Raw genomic sequence first — 20,050 nt, forward strand, 5'->3', positions numbered from 1 at the left:
ATATGTAAGACCTAATCAAATACAGACATGATATTGGAGACTCAGCGTACACTAACATTTATTAAAACTTCATATTATTAATGCAAAATCATGATAAATATTTAAATAATTCCATGAACATAAGGTCTAAACAATAACATCACACCGATACCCGTAAAGTGCACAGAAAAAGGGGAATACAATCAACAAACAAGTGCATTTTTACTGAACACAGAAATACCAATTGATAATTTTCTAGATACATTAAACAAAAATGAACTAAATAAATTCAAATAAACAGTGATTTAGTCAAGTGGTTGTTTGATGAATCTTATCGTTATCTATGCACGTTTCAACATACTAGATGCCTTCTTCAGAAAAGCCACAATAATTTCTAAGCATAAAATGGAAAAAATGTACACTGAGTCTAATATAAGAGAGACACATGAAAACATGTTAAAAGCCATCTTGTTCCTTGATTAAAAAGAAGCACGAGCAGTGATTGAAAAAAGGAAGGAAAAGGAGATTTAACCTTAACCAGAAAAACAAACAGTGTACAGAATTAGAATCAGTAATACCTTAGAATGCTAAAAAGACGCAATAGGAAGAAAGAGTCAGTGATAAAGTAGCGAACCCATAATGTGTATCTCCCCGTAGTGAACCTAAAAGGGAAGAGATGTACCTCGAAAAAGCAGATCTAGTGCTTACCACAAAGGGACAATATATGGACCAAACAGGAGGGAATGAAGTAATATGAACCATAAAGAAGGTGTTGAAACTCTGCAAATAAAGATAAAAGTAACTGATGTGAACCTCTGAGAAATGAATGTGCATCAGAGGCTCTTTTCTACTAAGGTGTAGGATACAGAATGTATAGAAATAATTTGAGAGATATCACAAGGAGCTTGAGCCCAAGCTGCCTTGAGTCTTAGTCGAAGCTTCAGGTCAGAATGTTACCACAGTGACTGAAAAGTAATAAGGCTAATTGTAAAATAGTGTATGTAAAATCTAGGTGTAAAGATAAACAATACAAAAAAGGGGGGACATGAATGACGTGTAGTTCAGTCTACCTGAGCACTAGTATAGTTGATGTGTTGCGTGTGGAGATAGAATCTTCTCAAAATGGGGCTGGATCCTCACAGTAGGAATAGAGATTCACAGAATACCAAGGAGTGAGGGGTGCCCAAGGATTGCCTCTGAATAAATATTTCACTCTACAAAGAACAAAAGATAAGTGAAACTTACAATAGTTACAAGTATTGTCCATAAATAAACATCCTATTCTACAAGATTAGCGAGTCAGTTATAATTGCAAATGATTTGACATAAAGTCTGTAAGTGATACAGTTCAGAAAAAATGAACAATAGATCATGTTGATCACGTAAACAGGGAGAAATAAAAGAGGCAGTCCCAAATATTAAAGTTCAGTTTGGCCCTTCGTAATGAGTCTGGCTCTAAACAATTGCGAAAGTTAGCGTTAAAGCACGAGGCACAGAAAGTGTTACGACATCCACAGTGCTTTGGTGCCTTAAAATCCCTGAAACAAATTCTTCCTTATCTCCCAGAAGTAGCCAGGAAAACTGTGGTCCAGTCTCTTATCATATCTAGACTGGACTACTGTAATGTTCTATATCTCGGAGTTTCGCAGGCACATATAATGCGACTCCAGAGAGTACAGAATATGGCAGCATGTTGCCTAGACACTCTCCCTCAACTCCTGTCTTAGCCAAATTGCATTGGCTCGTATTGAAGGAACAAGTTTCTTTCAAAGCTTTATGCTATTGACATAGAATTCTTAATGGCAAAGGCCCTGGCTACTTGAAGACTATGATTTCAGCCTACTCTCCATAAAGATCTCTCAGATGAGTTAATGGTTAGCTTGCACTCATTCCTAGAAATAAAAAAATCACACTTCAGAGGATGCTCATTCAGTTTTTTAATGGTGAAACTGTGGAACTCATTACCCCTGTCACATAGACAGGAGAATTCAGAGTTCTCTTTTCGAAGAAAGCTGAAAACTTAGCTTTTTAGATCCATCTAGTGCAGTGTCTAGTGTTTATGCTCATGGTAGAGGACAGGAAACCCTAGTCCTGGGACACCTCTATGGACGTAAATGTGTGCTTTATAAAACACATTATTATTTATGAAAAGCATTTTTTACTGCAGCAATTATTTTTCGAATGCTTTTATCATTCAAGTGTGATCCTCACACTAACATGACCTCGTTATATCACATCAGAGGACAATCTTGGGGTCAGGCTGTCCAGACAGGATAATAAAAACAATTAGGAGATTTATGCACAAGATATGCACATGTTAATATGTGGGCACGTAATCAGAACCATCAATACCACCACAACATAAGCAATACCAATTCCATTATCACACAACAACAATACTACCACCAACAATATCACTACAACCAATTCCACCACCAACATAACCACCAATACAGCAATACCAAATTGCCACCACTATCACCCCAATACCACAGCAAGAAATAGCAATAACACCATCAAATGCGCACTGTCAATACCACTCACTACCAATACCTCCAACACCACCCAAAATACCACCAACAATATTACTAGTAAATACACCAACACCACCACTAATGCCACTACCATTACCACCACCAATACCATCACCATCAATGCCATACCACCAATGCAACTGCCACAAAATCCACCACTACAATCCTAATCCCACATCCAACACTACCAATGATCCCACCATCCACATCCTCATCAGCAATACCACCACAACTAATATTACCAAACCCATCACCATCATACCAGTACCACTACTAGCACCAATGCCACTACCACCAATAACTCCTACATGAATACCACCTCTTCCATTACTACCAACATCAATACAATACCAATAACACCAAAATCACTGATTACAATCAGCAAGACCAAACCATCACTAGAACCTCACCAATAGTATCACTGCCACTACATTACCACACCAATATTCACCACAATACCACTACCAATGCCACGTACACCAATACCACCACTAATACCCTCACCAAAAGCACCAGCAACAAAACCATCACCACAAATGGAGCACAAATACGACATCACAAAACCACAATCAATACCATCATAACCACTAATTCCACACTACCACCATTATTACACCAATGCCACTACCAATATCACTCTAACACCATCAGTTATATTGTTACAATGCCACCCATACCACCGCCACCAACATAAATAGTACCATCAAAACAACCAATCATACCACCTCTGCAATATTACACCACCACATCACTCCCACTACTACCACTACCAAGCATAGACAAAATCAAAATGTTTAACTTTAATGTACTACTGCATGGAAAGAACATTTCTGCTTGATTGTTTGCATGTGTTGCACATTAAACTGCGACCTGTGGTCTTTGCCAGTGGTAGTTTGGCAGCATTAAGAAGGGTAATATGCTTTTAGGCGTTCTGTGATCCTGTATTGTTATTGTTGCAGGTTGTGTTCCAAGCAAGTAAGTTACAGTTTGCACACCATTGTTTTGTTGTTGTAGACATATTTTCTTTTCGCATTAATAAGCCTTTATAATTCAGTTCTTTGTTCAAAGATCTTTCACATATATCACCTTTAGCTTAAAGACGATCATACATACAAATCACACTTTTATTGTTGTTTTGGCCGAGAGTCGGTGAGCAGAAAAAAGTCCAATAGAAGGCCTTGAGTACATGCATCTTGCAGAAGTAGAACTACTATTTTCAGTCACTCTCTAATCTCGTTTTATAGCCAGGTGAAGTGTCAATATTTCATGATTCCTGTGGAAAATTGCATCATCTTAGCTGATTTTTATTTCTTTAATTATCTAGATACATCCCGAATCCTTAGAACCGTTTAGCTCCTTTGGGACGTATAAGATCTGAAATTGAAGAATGTGTTTGCTTCCTAAGACTTCAGCGATTGACATCTGTATAACTTTTCATTTCCACCCCCTTTAAAAAAAATCGCCACAATTCTTCTGGCAGATTATCTCTATAATGTAAATATAAATGTAGTGCTTTTATATAGCGCACGTATCCTCCCCGAAGGGGTCTCAAGGCGCTGTGCACATACCGCTGTGGAACCCTTCCTTGCCTTTCCCTGTGAAGTGCCCACTCCTGGGTACCCCCAAGGTGAAGCCAGGCATCCTAGCACTGTTGGGGCCGTTGTGGAGATTAAGCAAGCTATTGCCCAGAGTTGCAGAGTGGGACCCATGATTAGAATAGGCACAGAGGTGATAATTATCAAGTCCGGGGAAATTGAGCCCAAGACCCACCAAGGCGGGAATTGAACCCTGGTCCGGGCCAGACCTCTGCATCAGGGTCTGCCGCTCTAACCATTGAGCCACACTTTTGATAGCATGCGTTCACATGCTATCAAGCTCACTCTGAAAAACATTATGACTGGTAAATACATGACTCCATGTGAAAAAACACTCCCTAGACACTATAAAAGATGGTAAGTTATTTTTTCTGCTGCCTCCTTTGGCCAAGACGTGCTTGTTCGCTCAATGAAATTCAGAGTGTCTCTTTGAAAGGTCACCAACCTGCAATGATGACCTGTTTAAAACAGGAAGAAAAAAAAGTTGATTTTCGAAAAGAGCATCAGCTTCTTTCTTCATACATTCAAATAACTTGGCCATTTTTAAGTTAAGCATTCGAGACCTCTTGTATGTACTTAGTATGCACTTATATATTAGTGTATACTTATATGTGTATGTATTCTGTGGGCTCCGTAGATCAGCCTGAGGACTTGTCTGCCTACGCTTAGGGACTTTTTTTTCTGTTCAACTACCTCTATGTAACTGTCTTAATAAAAAAAGACCAGTAGAGGTCAATAAAATACCAGCGTTGCTTTCTGCTGAGGGACTTTCCTTTTTAGGTCTCGCTGAGCCAATGCGCTTGCGCATTGCTCCGGCGAGATTCTAGTAAGCGGTCCTAAAGTCTGCCAAAGCGGCGGATTAGACACAGTTCATGTGAGACAGGCGTGTGCATGAGGCCAGCCACGTCACACACCACCATTTGTCTGTGCCTCTGCATCAGACTTCAAGGCTGCCGCTCCCCCCATCAGACTTCAAAGCCTGCCACTCCCCCGCCCCCTGCATCAGACTTGAAAGGAATGCGTTTGCACGATTACTGCCCACACCTCCCCGCACTGCTGCCTGCCGCAACACCCTCCCTGCCCGCACTAAACTATTACTCCCTCTTAGAATAACCTCACCTTCCACACAATCCCTTTTAATAAACTGATTGTACAATGCCCATACCTAGACGTTATTCTTGCACAAATGCGCCTACCATCACGGCACAAAATCCTACCAGCCCAATATTTTACTTGCCCTCTCACGACCCTATTATAGCAGCACCCTTTTGGAATTCCTCGTTAAGATACCGCACAACAACCGTCGCTCACAAAAATGCCCACATAACACTTACCCGAACAATCTACCACTCGGCTTTGATAATTTAATGACGGCTCGTGCATGACTCTAGCACTTATGTGTTTTAAACATTTGTGATAGTTTTTTTACACTATCTCTCTGCCCGCAAGTGCACCATGGATGCTTGAGTAGTGCTCCCTTCCTTCTTCGTAAACGGAATATTGTTTACGTATCCCGGCTCATGCTCGACTCCTGCACTTATGTGTTGTTATAAACCTTTGTGATAGTTTATTGACACTATCTCTCTGCCCGCAAGTGCACCGTGGACGCTTGATTAGTGCTCACTTTGCTCCTTTGTATACGGCATAGTGTTCAGGTATCCTGTCTAAATCAGTCTCGCTCTTCCTTCCCTTCTCCCATCTCGATGCCCACCCCGCCCACCTTTGGATCCTACATCGGGAAAACCACAAACTGTAAATATATGGCTACGTCTGTTTAAATTTCTGCTTGTTATGCCACATGCGGCATCTTTTCTGACATGCTCTTTCTCTGCAACACTTCTATCTCTTGTCACCAACGTTCTTATTGATTAATTCTAACCATCTGTTGAATGTGATTACTGCCACATATTGCTTCCCTCTCTTTTTTCCTCATGCTCGGGCTCAAATGTTTTATCGCGCCCCTTCCACCCCATGCGCTTGGAAAACCTCTTGAACCTTACATGAAATCTGCAGCACTCCTAATTAATTTCTTTGTGACCACTTGCAACACAAATCTCGGGGATATATATATTATCAAAATGCAACCTATGAATGTATAACCTTAATGTGATGTCAATATTATTTTTCCATCATGTACTTTGTTGCTGTTCATATACCTCCTTCTGATGTTGTCTATATAACTTCTACATGGTTGAATGCCTATGTCACTCTATCTTCACACCCAATATTCCACCCGATAACTTTGGAATCTCCTGTACCTTCCGTTTCCTATGTAAATTGACCTGATCAAATATGTACTAATATGATACATATGTCACTACTGTTCTCATGCTTCCCACCACCACCTCTCCACATCTCCTTACTCTCCTCACCCCCCTCACCCTCACACACCCTCACCCTCACACACCCTCATACCCCCTCACCCACACACCCTCTCACCCTCAAACACCCTCACTCACCCTCACCCACCCTCACCCCCTCGCCCTCACACTCACACACCCTCACTCACCCTCACACCCCATCACCCTCACACCCCCTCACTCTCACACACCCTCACTCACCCTCACACCCTCACCCGCACGCCCCCTCACCCTCACAACCCTCTCACCCTCACACACCCTCACCCTCACTCACACTCACATTCACTCACCCTCACACACCCTCACTCACCCTCACACACCCTCACCCTCACTCACCCAAACAACCCTCTCACCCTCACACCCTCACACTCACTCACCCTCACCCTCACCCCCTCACCCTCACACACCCTCACCCTCACACACCCTCACTCACACTCACCCTCACTCACCCTCACACACCCTCACTCACCCTCACACACCCTCACCCTCACTCACTGTCACTTACCCTCACAACCTTCTCACTCTCACACACCCTAACACTCACTCACCCTCACTCACCCTCACACCCTCACCCTCACACCCTCACACCCCCTCACCCTCACAACCCTCTCACCCTCACACACCCTCACTCACCCTCACACCCCCTCACACCCCCTCACCCTCACACCCCCTCACCTTCACCCTCACACACCCTCACACACCCTCACTCACCCTCACAACCTCACAACCCTCTCACCCTCACACACCCTCACCCTCACCTACCCTCACCCTCACTCACCCTCACTCACCCTCACACACCCTCACCAGCATAGCATAACAAAACATAGCATAACAAAACACAGCATAGCATAGCATAACAAACAAAAAGCATAGGATAGCAAAACATAGCATAGCATAACAAAACAAAGCATAGAATAGCAAAACATAGCATAGCATAACAAAACAAAGCATAGGATAGCAAAACAAAACATAGCATAACAAAACAAAACATAGCATAGCAAAACACAACAAAGCATAGCATAGCATAACAAAACACAACAAAACATAACATAGCATAATAAAACATAGCATAACAAAACAAAGCATAGCATAACATAACAAATAGTAGCAAAACAAAACATAGCATGGTATTACAAAACATAGCATAGCATAACAAAACACAACAAAACATGTCAGAACAAAACATAGCATAAGATAACAAAACATAGCATAACATAACAAAACAAAGCATAGCATACCAAAACATAGCAAAACCCAACAAAACACAGCATAGCATACCAAAACACAACAAAACATAGAATACATAACAAAACATAGCATAACAAAGCATAGCATAGCATAACAAAACATAGCAAAACAAAACAAAGCATAGCATAATAAAACACAACAAAACATAGCATAGCATAACAAAACACAACAAAACATAGCATAGCATTTCAAAACAAAGCATAGGATAGCAAAATAAAACAGAGCATAGCATAACAAAACATAGCATAACATAACAAAACATTGCATAACAAAACACAACACATAGCATAACAAAACATAGCAAAACACAACAAAACATAGCATTGCTTTAACAAAACAGCATAGCAAAACAAAACATATAATAGCATACCAAACACAACAAAACATAGCATAGCATAACAAAACATAGCATAGCAAAACAAAGCATAGCATAATAAAACACAACAAAACATAGCATATCATAACAAAACATAGCATAGCAAAACATAGGATAGCATAGCAAAACATAGCATAGCATAACAAAACACAGCATAACATAGCATAACAAATCAAAGCATAGGATAGCAAAATATAGCATAGCAAAACGAAACATAGGATAGCAAAACAAAACATAGCATAGCATACGGCATCTCTCACCACCACCACAGCATCACTCAGGGGCACCACAACATCACTGTGTGCTACCACAGCATCAGTGAACGCCACAGCATCACTTGTTCGCCATCACAACATCACTCAGCGCCACCACAGCATCAATCTGTGCAACCATTCAACAACAACTGGTTCAAATATGTTCTCTCAATGTTTCAAGCTTCATTGCAAATGTAACAAAAAGATGTTAATATTTCACTTCTGTTCTTGGATTTTCATCACAATAAAATACACTGAACATAATCTTCACAAAAGTTATTTACAAAAGTTTAAGCTATTGCCATTATAAATTACAATAACTTTTATTTAAGTATTAATTATTTTAAAAAAATTAAAAGCCATTGTTATTTGTAATATCGAAACATGTAAGTCACGAAAATACAACACATATTGCATTACAAATGCTATAGATGTCACATTTGCGAAAGTTACAACTATTGGCATTGTAAATGACAAAGCTATTAATTTCGTATTTTCAAAAACAAAACCTAAATAAAAAATGTGTCATTTACAATACCAATAGCGCAAATGATTGCTTTTAATTTTCCTGGCAACTGTCTCTATTTAACTTTTTTGATAGAAAACGACCAGCAGAGGACAGTAAAATACCAGAATCACTTTAGCATTCTCTAGATTCCAGCCAAAAGAAATTGTCTTCCACAAGACCCATACACAATAATATTTGTTTCAAATTTTGTATTTTCATTGATATGACCACCAAAGGCCCTGATTTTATATTAAAACAGACTATACCATTTCCAGCTGAAAGGCAATATTTCTTTCCATGTGTTCCCATACCTGGCGTGTTACGCAGTTTGGTGCTTACTTTCCACCATGTTAAAGAACAGTAGATGTTTCAGCACCCTGGCTAATGTGCTTGATAGCTAACTATATATAAAGTCCCAAAGGCGAGACCGATTGCATTGCAAATGCTTGTTAGTTTATTGCTGTCTGAAAGTCTCTTGTTCTGCTCATCTGCTACTGCAATTAAATCCTCTATCGAATAACACGAGTAATTTATAAATACGCAGGTTCTGTAATTATTCTCAGAGGCTAGTGGTGTCCTGTCTGCCCTCTAGCTGTACCGTGTGCTGCCTTTTTCATTGCCTCGACACAGTCCAGCCGCTCACCTTACACCTAGGAGTTCTCCTATAACATAGTTTGAATTTCCGGCGCAGATGGGCTAAGTAAGTGCAAAATGTACTTACTTTTTTCACACCTCGGAACGGTTACTTAAACCCTGTGGCGATGTTGAGTGTTGCCAGTTAAGGGAGCATTTACGAGCTTTATGTGCCTTTCTCTGGACTTAATTACTGTTATCGTTAAACCACGAGCTCCAACTTACTTCTATGCCAGCAATGCCACCTTCTGGTGGCTCTCGTGTATCGCATTTAAAATTTACTTCAGACGAATACCAAACTGGGAGCACAACTAAAGGCGGTTTATGAGTAGAGACTTGCAACTTAATAACTGATACTTATAATTAAACATTTTTCTACACACATGCTCGCCGTAGTTCTCTTCAGAAAATGCATGGCCCATCAGCTTTGGGGTGAAACGCAGATGCTCCCATTTAAGTGAACCGCGCATGTACACTAAATACTAATAATAAACCAAACGTGTACATGGCGCTTTGGCGTAAACTCAGTTTAATCATATTCAACGGTGCTCAGTGATGGACTGGCTGGTATGACACCCAGGCGAATTCTCAATTTGATTCAAGCATTTTACTTCATCTTTTGTTTGCTAAGTGCAATCATCAGGGACATTCAATCCATTTATTCTGTATCCTGGTCGGTATTTGTTTGCTTGAGTACTGATCAGTCCGGTGTAGTATTGCGGTGGTCAAAAGGATCTGTGTGGAATTTCCAGGTTACTGGTTTGAATCCCAATACGCCCGAGGCAGCAACATAGTGAGCATAGATAGACATGACACATATTAGTATCTCTTCTGTACAAACCTCTACGTTTTTATGGCTGAGTTAACAGGTGCTATCTAAAAAGGAATTTTTCAGTTATATATATTTTTAATTTCTGCATCATTTATTCCACTGGAAACAGGTAAAAAAGAAAATTGTACTGATATGTCTATGTCAGAGTGAGATTGCACAAAATAAATATTTCTGTTTCACCAAGAAAAATACACACCTAATTTAGTGATAACTTTAGTTCTGACCAATAGAGAGGACAGCATTAGCTCGGAACAAAGACTGCTCAATGGCTTTATATATATATTCACTGACAAAATCATAAGTTTTAGGGGTGTTATAGTTAGTTGGACATTTCACTCGTACAAAACCATTGAAATGACCCCGTTAGAGGTAGTTGTACTAACTATAACTCGCGCCCCAGCAGTCCACTGCTGGTGATGTCACATACTACAACATTCATGACATGGTCAGTGACATCACTGATGACATCACTGATGACATCTCAAATGACATCACTGATAACATCATCCAGTGAATGTGGTTTGTTTCGATATTTAAATATATATAAATAGCAATCTACCTTGAAGACTGGGTGGATGTATAAGTGTCTGAATGGAGGATTTAGTAGCAATGTGATTGACTGTCTAAGTGACAAATTTAAAGTGTCTCACTAAATATATGGGATAGTGATTAAACTGTGTGAATACCTGCATCACTCTATCTCTTGTTGTGTAAACTACTACATATGTTGGTTACTAGCTATGTGAAAGTCTATATTAGTTAATCATTAGTTAAGTGAGTATTTGTATGGGATAGTGAATGAATGTGTGTGTGGTTGGGTAGGAGGTGTGTGACTTCCAAAGATGTGTAAATAGTTGATTTAGTAGGTATATGACGTTAAGACTGTATGTGGAAACAGTTGTTTGGGTGAGTGAATCTCTTTATGGGTGTGGTGATGAGTAAATATATTTCTCAATGATACATGTCCAACAAACTAGAAATATAAAAGGCAGTGTATGTGACAGTTGTGATATATAAATAAGTATACATAAGACTCAGTGATTATATGAGTGACGTATGGATAACTATATACTTGTAATATTGATTTTATAACACACTAAGTATGAGTTACTATCTATATGAATAAGTGGTGTTTGAGTAAGTGTGTTGCTTAGTAAATATAAGTATGATCAATTGTTTGCATAAGTGAGAAGGATGACTGCATAAGTGAATAGGATGTGTGCCGGTGTGTAATGTTGATGTAGGTGTATAAGTATATTTAATAGTGTTCTATTGATCTTTGTTAGCATGTGCGCATTGTGCCTGGATCGCCTGCATTCTGTGCCATTCTGCTGCCTGATATTGTATCCCCTCCTTGGTGTGCCCTGTCGCATTGTGCCTGGATCTCCTGCATTCTGTGCCATTCTGCTGCCTGGTATCGTATCCCCTGCATTCTGTGCCACTCTGCTCCCTCACGCCTGGTATCATATCTCCTGCATTCTGTGGCTTAATTTATCGCATTAGTTTTGGTTTGTGCCAGCGACCCCCTTGTGCCTGCATCATTGTTGTGCCTGTATCATTGTTGTGCTGTTGTGCCCTTAGCCCGTCTCTCCTTCCCGTTCCCTGCCGCGGCCCCACCCCGCTCCCTCCAGCATTCCCGAACTGATCCCCTCCCCACTTACAACCCCGCTCCAACCTCCCAGCTGCTCCTCCCTCCCACAAACAACATAAGGCCATACCCGCGAGGCGAGGAGCTGTGACCGACCTGACCTGGTCAGAACCGGTCGCTCCACTCGCCCGCGGCCCTCCTTGGTGTGCCCTGTCGCATTGTGCCTGGATCTCCTGCATTCTGTGCCATTCTGCTGCCTGATATCATATCCCCTCCTTGTTGTGCCCTGTCGCATTGTGCCTGGATCTCCTGCATTCTGTGCCATTCTGCTGCCTGGTATCGTATCCCCTGCATTCTGTGCCACTCTGCTCCCCCGCGCCTGGTATCGTATCTCCTGCATTCTGTGGCTTAATTTATCGCATTAGTTTTTGTTTGTGCCAGCGACCCCCTTGTGCCTGCATCATTGTTGTGCCTGTATCATTGTTGTGCTGTTGTGACCTTAGCCCGTCTCTCCTTCCCGTTCCCTGCCGCGGCCCCACCCCCGCTCCCTCCAGAATGCCCAAACTGATCCCCTCCCCACTTACCACCCCGCTCCCGCCTCCCAGCTGCTCCTCCCTCGCCCGCCCCGTCCACTCTCCACTTATGGCAGAGTGGCAAACGCGCAGTGTTCATGCGCAGCGGACGCGCCCCATGCGCGCCGAAGGCACGCCAAAGGTAAGCCTGTCTACGCCCATCCGCGCCTGGACCGCGCCAAGCACCAGACCCCCTGGCCCCCGCAAATACCACCCTTCCCGCCTAACATATTACGCCACCACCCTCACTGCGCTCAACACCGGCCGACTCCCCGACTGCCACGAGCCGCCCCAGGACGTACCCATGGACCCTTCACCTGCCAATCCTGCACGTTCTGCTGCATCAGGACCCACACTACAACCAATAATGCCAAACAGAGCTCAAACAACAACCACCTGAAGTGCATCCTGCTCAACACCCGCTCGATCGACAAACACGCCACTGAACTATGGAACCTACTCGACACCACAACTCCGGACGTCGCCTTTCTCACAGAAACCTGGATGAACGCCTCATCAGCGCCCGACATCGCCATAGCTATCCCGGATGGATACAAGATAATCCGAAGAGACCGCATCAACAAAACAGGAGGAGGCATCGCCATCGTTCACAAGAACACCATCCGCATCACGACCAGGTCCGACGACACCCTCACAGCCGCAGAACACCTTCACTTCCAGATACACACCGACCCCAAGACCACACTCAGAGGCACCCTCATTTACAGACCCCCAGGACCCCGCATACAATTCAACGAAGACATCGCTGACTTTGTCAGCCCACACGCCCTCCCCTCCGATGACTATATTCTCCTTGGGGACCTCAACTTCCACCTGGAGAATAACAACGACAACAACACCTCCACCCTGCTGGACAACCTCGCCAATCTAGGACTCAAACAACTAGTAAACACCCCCACCCACTATGCCGGACACACACTCGACCCAATCTTCTCCTCCAGCAAGCACATCTCCTTCAATCACGCCACGGGACTCCACTGGACAGACCACAGCTGCGTCCACTTCAGCTTCAGAAAGACCACGACCCACCACCACCCGCAACAAGTTCCTGGTAGAAGCTGGAACAAAATTACCACCGATCAGCTCACCACATCTCTGAACGAAAACCCTCCCGCCAGACCAACGGACCCGAATCAAGCAGCCATCAATCTCGCACAATGGATCACCCACTGCGCTGATGAACTAGCACCCTTGAAAAACCCTCCCAACAAGCGAGGAAGCAAAAAAGCCTCTTGGTTCAACGACGACCTCAAGAACTCCAAAAAGAACTGCCGCACCTTTGAGAAAGCCTGGCAAAGAAACCCAACCACAGACAACATGACCGCCCTCAAGAACGCCACCCGCAAACACCACCAGCTGATCCGCACCACCAAAAAATCAGCATTCAAGGATCGACTAGACAACAACGCCCACAACAGCAAGGAACTCTTCAGCATTGTCAAAGAGCTCACCAATCCCAGTGCCGGCAACAACGACATCACTCCCTCTCAAGACCTCTGCGACTCTCTAGCCTCATTCTTCCACAGCAAGATCGCTGACATACATAACAGCTTCGGCGACCTGACCACTCCCCCAACCACAGAACCGAAGCCCCCCACCACCACCCTCTCCGCCTGGACCCCGATCAGCACCGAAGACACCATCTGCACGATGAACTCCATCCACTCCGGATCACCAACCGACCCATGCCCTCATCACATCTTCAACAAGGCCGACTCCATTATCGCCCCCCAACTCCAGGACATCATCAACTGCTCCTTCAACATCGCTACCTTCCAGGAAAGCTGGAAACATGCCGAACTCAGTGCCCTCCTGAAGAAACCTACAGCAGACCCCAACCGAGCTTAAGAACTACCGCCCCAACTTGCTCCTCCCATACCCCGCCAAAGTCATAGAGAAGACCGTCAACAGTCAGCTCGGCGCCTTCCTTGAGTCTAACAATTCCCTCGACCCCTCACAGTCCGTTTTCTGAGCCAACCACAGCACCGAGACCGCCCTCATTGCAGCCACAGACGACATCCGAGCACTGCTCGACAACGGGGAAACAGTGGCCCTCATCCTCCTGGACCTCTCAGCAGCGTTCGACACTGTCTGCCACCGCACCCTTGTACAACACCTCAAGAACGTCGGGATCCAAGATAAGGCCTTGGATTGGATCATCTCGTTCCTCACAGGAAGAACCCCGAGAGTCCGCCTCCCCCTTTCAGATCAGAGGCCACCGAAGTCATATGCGGCGTACCACAAGGATCATCCCTCAGCCCCACCCTCTTCAACGTCTACATGAGTCCCCTCGCATCCATCGCACGCCAACACAACCTCAACATCATCTCCTATGCAGACGACACCCAACTGATCCTCTCCCTCACCAAGGACCCAACCACCGCCAAAACCAACCTACATGAAGGGATGAAAGACGTAGCCGAGTGGATGAAGAACAGCCGTCTAAAACTGAATTCAGACAAGACGGAAGTCCTCATCCTAGGATCATCCCCCTCTGCCTGGGACGACTCATGGTGGCCCCCGGCCCTAGGCAGCGCACCCAAACCAACGGACCATGCTCGCAAGTTGGGATTCATCCTAGACTCCTCCCTCTCGATGACCAGACAAGTGAATGCCGTCTCATCATCATGTTTTAACATCCTACGCATGCTCCGAAAGATCTTCCGATGGATCCCCACCGAAACAAGGAAGATGATCACCCAAGCACTTGTCACCAGCCGACTGGACTACGGAAACACCCTCTACGCCGGAACCACAGCCAAATTACAGAAAAAACTTCAACGCATTCAGAACGTCTCTGCTAGACTCATCCTAGACATACCCCGCCACAACCACATATCGGGCCACCTGAGAGACCTGCACTGGCTCCCCGTCAACAAGAGAATCACGTTCCGTCTCCTTACCCACGCACACAAGGCCCTCCACGACCTAGGACCCAGATACCTCAACACTCGCCTGACCTTTTACACCCCCACCCGCCAAATACGATCATCCAACCAAGCCCTCGCCGCGATTCCACGTCTCCAAAGAGCCACCATGGGAGGAAGGTCCTTCTCCTACTTAGCGGCCAAGACCTGGAACTCCCTCCCCACCCACCTCCGTCTTACACAGAACCACCTCTCCTTCAGAAAGCAACTCAAGACCTGGCTGTTCGATCAATAGCGAACCCCTCTCCCTTAAGCGCCTTGAGACCCTCTGGGTGAGTAGCGCGCTATACAAATTTCTGACTTGACTTGACTTGACTAGAAACTTGTATTGGTGTGTCAATGGTTTCAAATATGGTACTCTATATTTTATAATGAGTGTTGAAAGGTTATACTAGTGTATGATAAGATGTATCAGATTGTCACGTGGATGATGTCATCAGTGATGTCATTTGAGATGTCATCAGTGATGTCATCAGTGATGTCACTGACCATGTCATGAATGATGTAATATGTGACATCATCAGCAGTGGATTGTGGGCGCCCGTGTTATAGTTAGTACAACTAACTATAACGGGGGAATTTCAATGGTTTTGTACCAGTGAAATGTCCAACTAACTATAACACCCCTAAAACCTATGTTTTTTTCAGTGAATTTCTCAGGTTTTTTAAATGCTAATTTCTAACTATAACATGTCTGAAACCTATGGTTTTTTCATTGAATTTCAAAGGTTTTTTAAATGCTAATTCACAACTATAACATGTCTGAAACCTATGGTTTTTTCAGTGAATTTCAAAAGTTTTGTAAATGACAATTTTTAAATGTATTCATTCTTTTATTTATTTTTTTGATACTGATTTATTAAATTTTTGAAACTATTTATTTTTAGATATTTTATTTTTTAAATTACATTATAATTACATTATACATTACATTACAAAATATACTTTCTAAGAATGAATTACTTTAGTTTAAATACTTTGCAAATAGGCAATAGAGTTTTAAGTACAGTAGTTACAGTTGTTGCAATGGGCAACACAATTTCAAGCACAATGCAACATTGAGCTGAAAAGGAATTTCTAGTTAAATGCAATTAGTTACTTTATGGATTACTTTTCTAACCCCGGGACTGGATCCTAGATTCAGTCCTGGGACATCTCCTGTAAACAGTTGAGTAAAAGCGTTTTGGTTACAGTAGTGATTTTTAAGGAATATTATTGTATTTTAAAAGTTGACACTTGGAAACATTTTCACATAGAATCACCAATGTTATCCTATGGGAGGAAATTCCCTTAGCAAGTAAGTAGTGTTATTGTTACTTTTTCTTACTCAGTGGTGCATCCTGAATCCAGCACTATTGCATCTCCTGTAAACATTTGAAAGAATGTGTCTAAGTCATATAGGCGATTTTTAAGGAATATTTGTAGTTTGTGAAAATAGACACTTAGAATCTTTTCTGTTGAAAACCAGAAAATGGATTCCTATGGAAGGAAATACAAGTTACTTATAAGTATGGTTAGAATTATTTTTCAGGGTCAGTGCTAGGCTAAAAGATGCATCACTGAGTTCTCTCCTGATAACAGGTGTGTAAATTGGAATTAGTTGTTTCGATGAATTTAGGTGAATATTTAAAAGTTCCAAAACTCCACACCTAAAAGAATTTCCAAGTGAAACCAGTCAATGTTAGCCTATGGAATGAAATTCAAGTTCCTAGTAAGTATGGTTAGAATTACTTTTCAGGATCAGTACTGGGCTCAAAGATGCAGCACTGAGCTCTCTCGTGATAACAGATGAGTAAATCAGAATTTGTTGTTCGGCTGATTTTAGGTGAAGATTTTAAAGTTCCAAAACTCCACACACAGAAGAATTTCCTAGTGAAACCAGTCAATGTTACCCTATGGAAGGAAATGCACTTAGCAGGTAAGTAGTGTTATCGTTACTTTTTCTTACTCAGTGGTGGATCCTGGATCCAGCACTGGTGCATCTCCTGTAAACAGTTGAAAGAATGCGTTTAAGTCATACAGGTGATCTTTTAGGAATATTTGTAGTTTGTGAAAATAGACACTTAGAAACTTTTCTGGTGAAACCAGACAATGGATTCCTATGGAAGGAAATACAAGTTACTGGTAAGTATGGTTAGAATTACTTTTCAGGATCAGTACTGGGCTCAAAGATGCTGCACTGAGGTCTCTCCTGATAACAGGTGAGTAAATCAGAATTCGTAGTACATCCAGTAAGCGCCACAGTTCTGCGTGGCTGAAAGATGTAAAAAGGGGCACGGCCTGCACCCCCTCTCTGCAACGCAGCTCAGTGGTGCTTCCGGGAAGCACCTGGTGGGCTATTTGGCCCCCATGGTCCCTCAGGTTTGAAGTGGAATTTTTTCCCCAACTTAAAACACGCCACAGGGTGTGTTTGCACATATCACGTCAGGCCCCTCCCCTCCCTTCGCTTCTCCACTGTGTAAACGCGCCCTGTCACCGTTTAAGTTGAGAGATTAAGTCCACTTCAATCCTAAGGGTCCCTAGGGTCAAACTAGCCCACTAGTTACCTCCAGTGCGCCACAGAGCTGCGTTGCAACGAGGTGTAAAAAGGGGCGTGGCCTCTGAACACCTGTCTGTAACGCAGCTCCCGGGGGCATACTGGCGATACCTGTTGGGCTATTTGGCCCTCAGGGACCCTCAGTATTGACAAGAAATTAATTCCCCAACTCAAACCGCGCTGTAGGAGAGTAGGGTCTGCTTCCTATGGTCACCCATACTTTTTGCTGTGATTTCCTGGTTTTTCGACTTTAGTGTGGCTGTCGGCCTGCTATTCAGACCCACAGCCCAGCTGTTCTCTCTCTAAATTTATACCCTGTACTTTAGGTACATACCTGATTGGGTATTGGGTCACCTTTACTTAGATACAGTATACCTATATCTACCCATATATATAGACACATATGCACTATAAGTCACTCCTATGATAGGCCTCAACAATCCTGGAAGGCAGAGTGCTTGGTTTTATGTGAGAGGGTGCCCTAGCATGAGCTGAGCCCCTCTGCAGCTTTCGGAACCATCTCCTTATAGCTGTTCTATGATAAAGCCCTACCATATACTCTTAAATGCATTATAATCCTCGCGGTTAATGCTAACTTTGGTTTGGCTTTATCAAAACATGTCGTGTAAGGTGTCAAACACTTTGGAATACTACCCCTCCCCCGGCCAATTCAGGCGGCGGGGGTAGCATTCCACCCTTCTAGAGGGAAAAGACATGTATGTTACTGCTTTACCCGGTTAAAGTTAAACAGAGCCCCAGCATCATAAAATGGATGCTGCTGCCACAGACACAAGTCTGACCTCCTGCTGCTGGACAAAACTCCGGCAGGGGAGGCCTGGACAATAGGTTTCCTGTCCGGGGAGGTGTCAGCACCTCCCCAGACAGGCATATGTGTATTGGGACAGGGAGGGCTGCATCAGCAGATGCTTTTTAAGACACTGCCTGGGGCACACAAGGTGCTCCATGCATAGCCCGGTTCGCACCAGTTGCTGGGGCACTCCAGCCCCACTCTGGCACAAAACTGGACAAAGGGAAAGGGCTGTAACCACCCCCTTCCCAGGTCCACTCATAGGAGGGACCTAGGCAGGTAATCCAGCCCCTTAGCTTAGTATAAGTATAGGAGCTGTGTCCCAGGATTTTAGATTATCCTGGAAAGAAACTTTGATACAGAACTCTTGGACCTTCGACGTTCTATTTCGACTAGAAGACTGAAGACATCTCCCTTGTGGTCAAGGAGTGGCCACCCTGTTCAAACAGGCACCATCTGTAACTTGCCTGTCTGCTTTGTTGACACTGCCGCCGGAACCCGAAGACTCAGCGACACAGGAACTGGACTTCCAGACTTCTCTGACTTCGACCCACATCCACAACAAAGCAGCGACCCGTGGCGGACACGAGAGACATGGGACCGGATACCCTGGACATCCAGCATTTTGCTAACTGCATCGACTCCTGAGGTAACTCGAAGTTGTGCATTGGGTACTCCCTAACCTTTGGTTGTTTAGTATAGCCCCAGCGATTCCATAGACCCTAGGCCTACTCACTGTTTCTGTTGTGGTTCTTATACCACTTCTTTAGTATATGGTTTGTGAGGCAACTTATCGTATGCTAATTAAGTAACTTGTGATGTACTTTTACCTCTGACTTCATAAAGAGTGCAGAGGGGTTGTGTTAGAAATAAATACATATATATTGGATATATACTTTGTGTGATGTCCTTTCATTTGGTATTCAAGGGATTTTAATTGGTAAAAGAGCTTGCTTCACATGCTCTCTGAAGTCTTAGCCTATGAATGCTGGTCCATGCTGCCACTAGGATAGCTTGTCTATAAGGTTGACTTGACAACCACCATCAATATGGGTCATTTAGACTGGTGCAAGGTGCCCACTAGAATAGTGGACATCATATGCCAGGCTAACTTCTCACACGCGCCACAGGGCTTGTTTTCACAGATGTGAACTCAAGCCCTGCCCCCTCCCTTCACCACTGTGCAAACGCACCCCATGGTGCATTTTAAGGTGGGGAATTAAGTCCCTTTGAATTCTGGGGGTCCCTGGGGTCCAACTAGCCCACCAGGTACCTCCAG

Source organism: Lissotriton vulgaris, chromosome 3_1 (genome assembly GCF_964263255.1).
Source record: "Lissotriton vulgaris chromosome 3_1, aLisVul1.2, whole genome shotgun sequence".
Classification (NCBI taxonomy): domain Eukaryota; kingdom Metazoa; phylum Chordata; class Amphibia; order Caudata; family Salamandridae; genus Lissotriton; species Lissotriton vulgaris.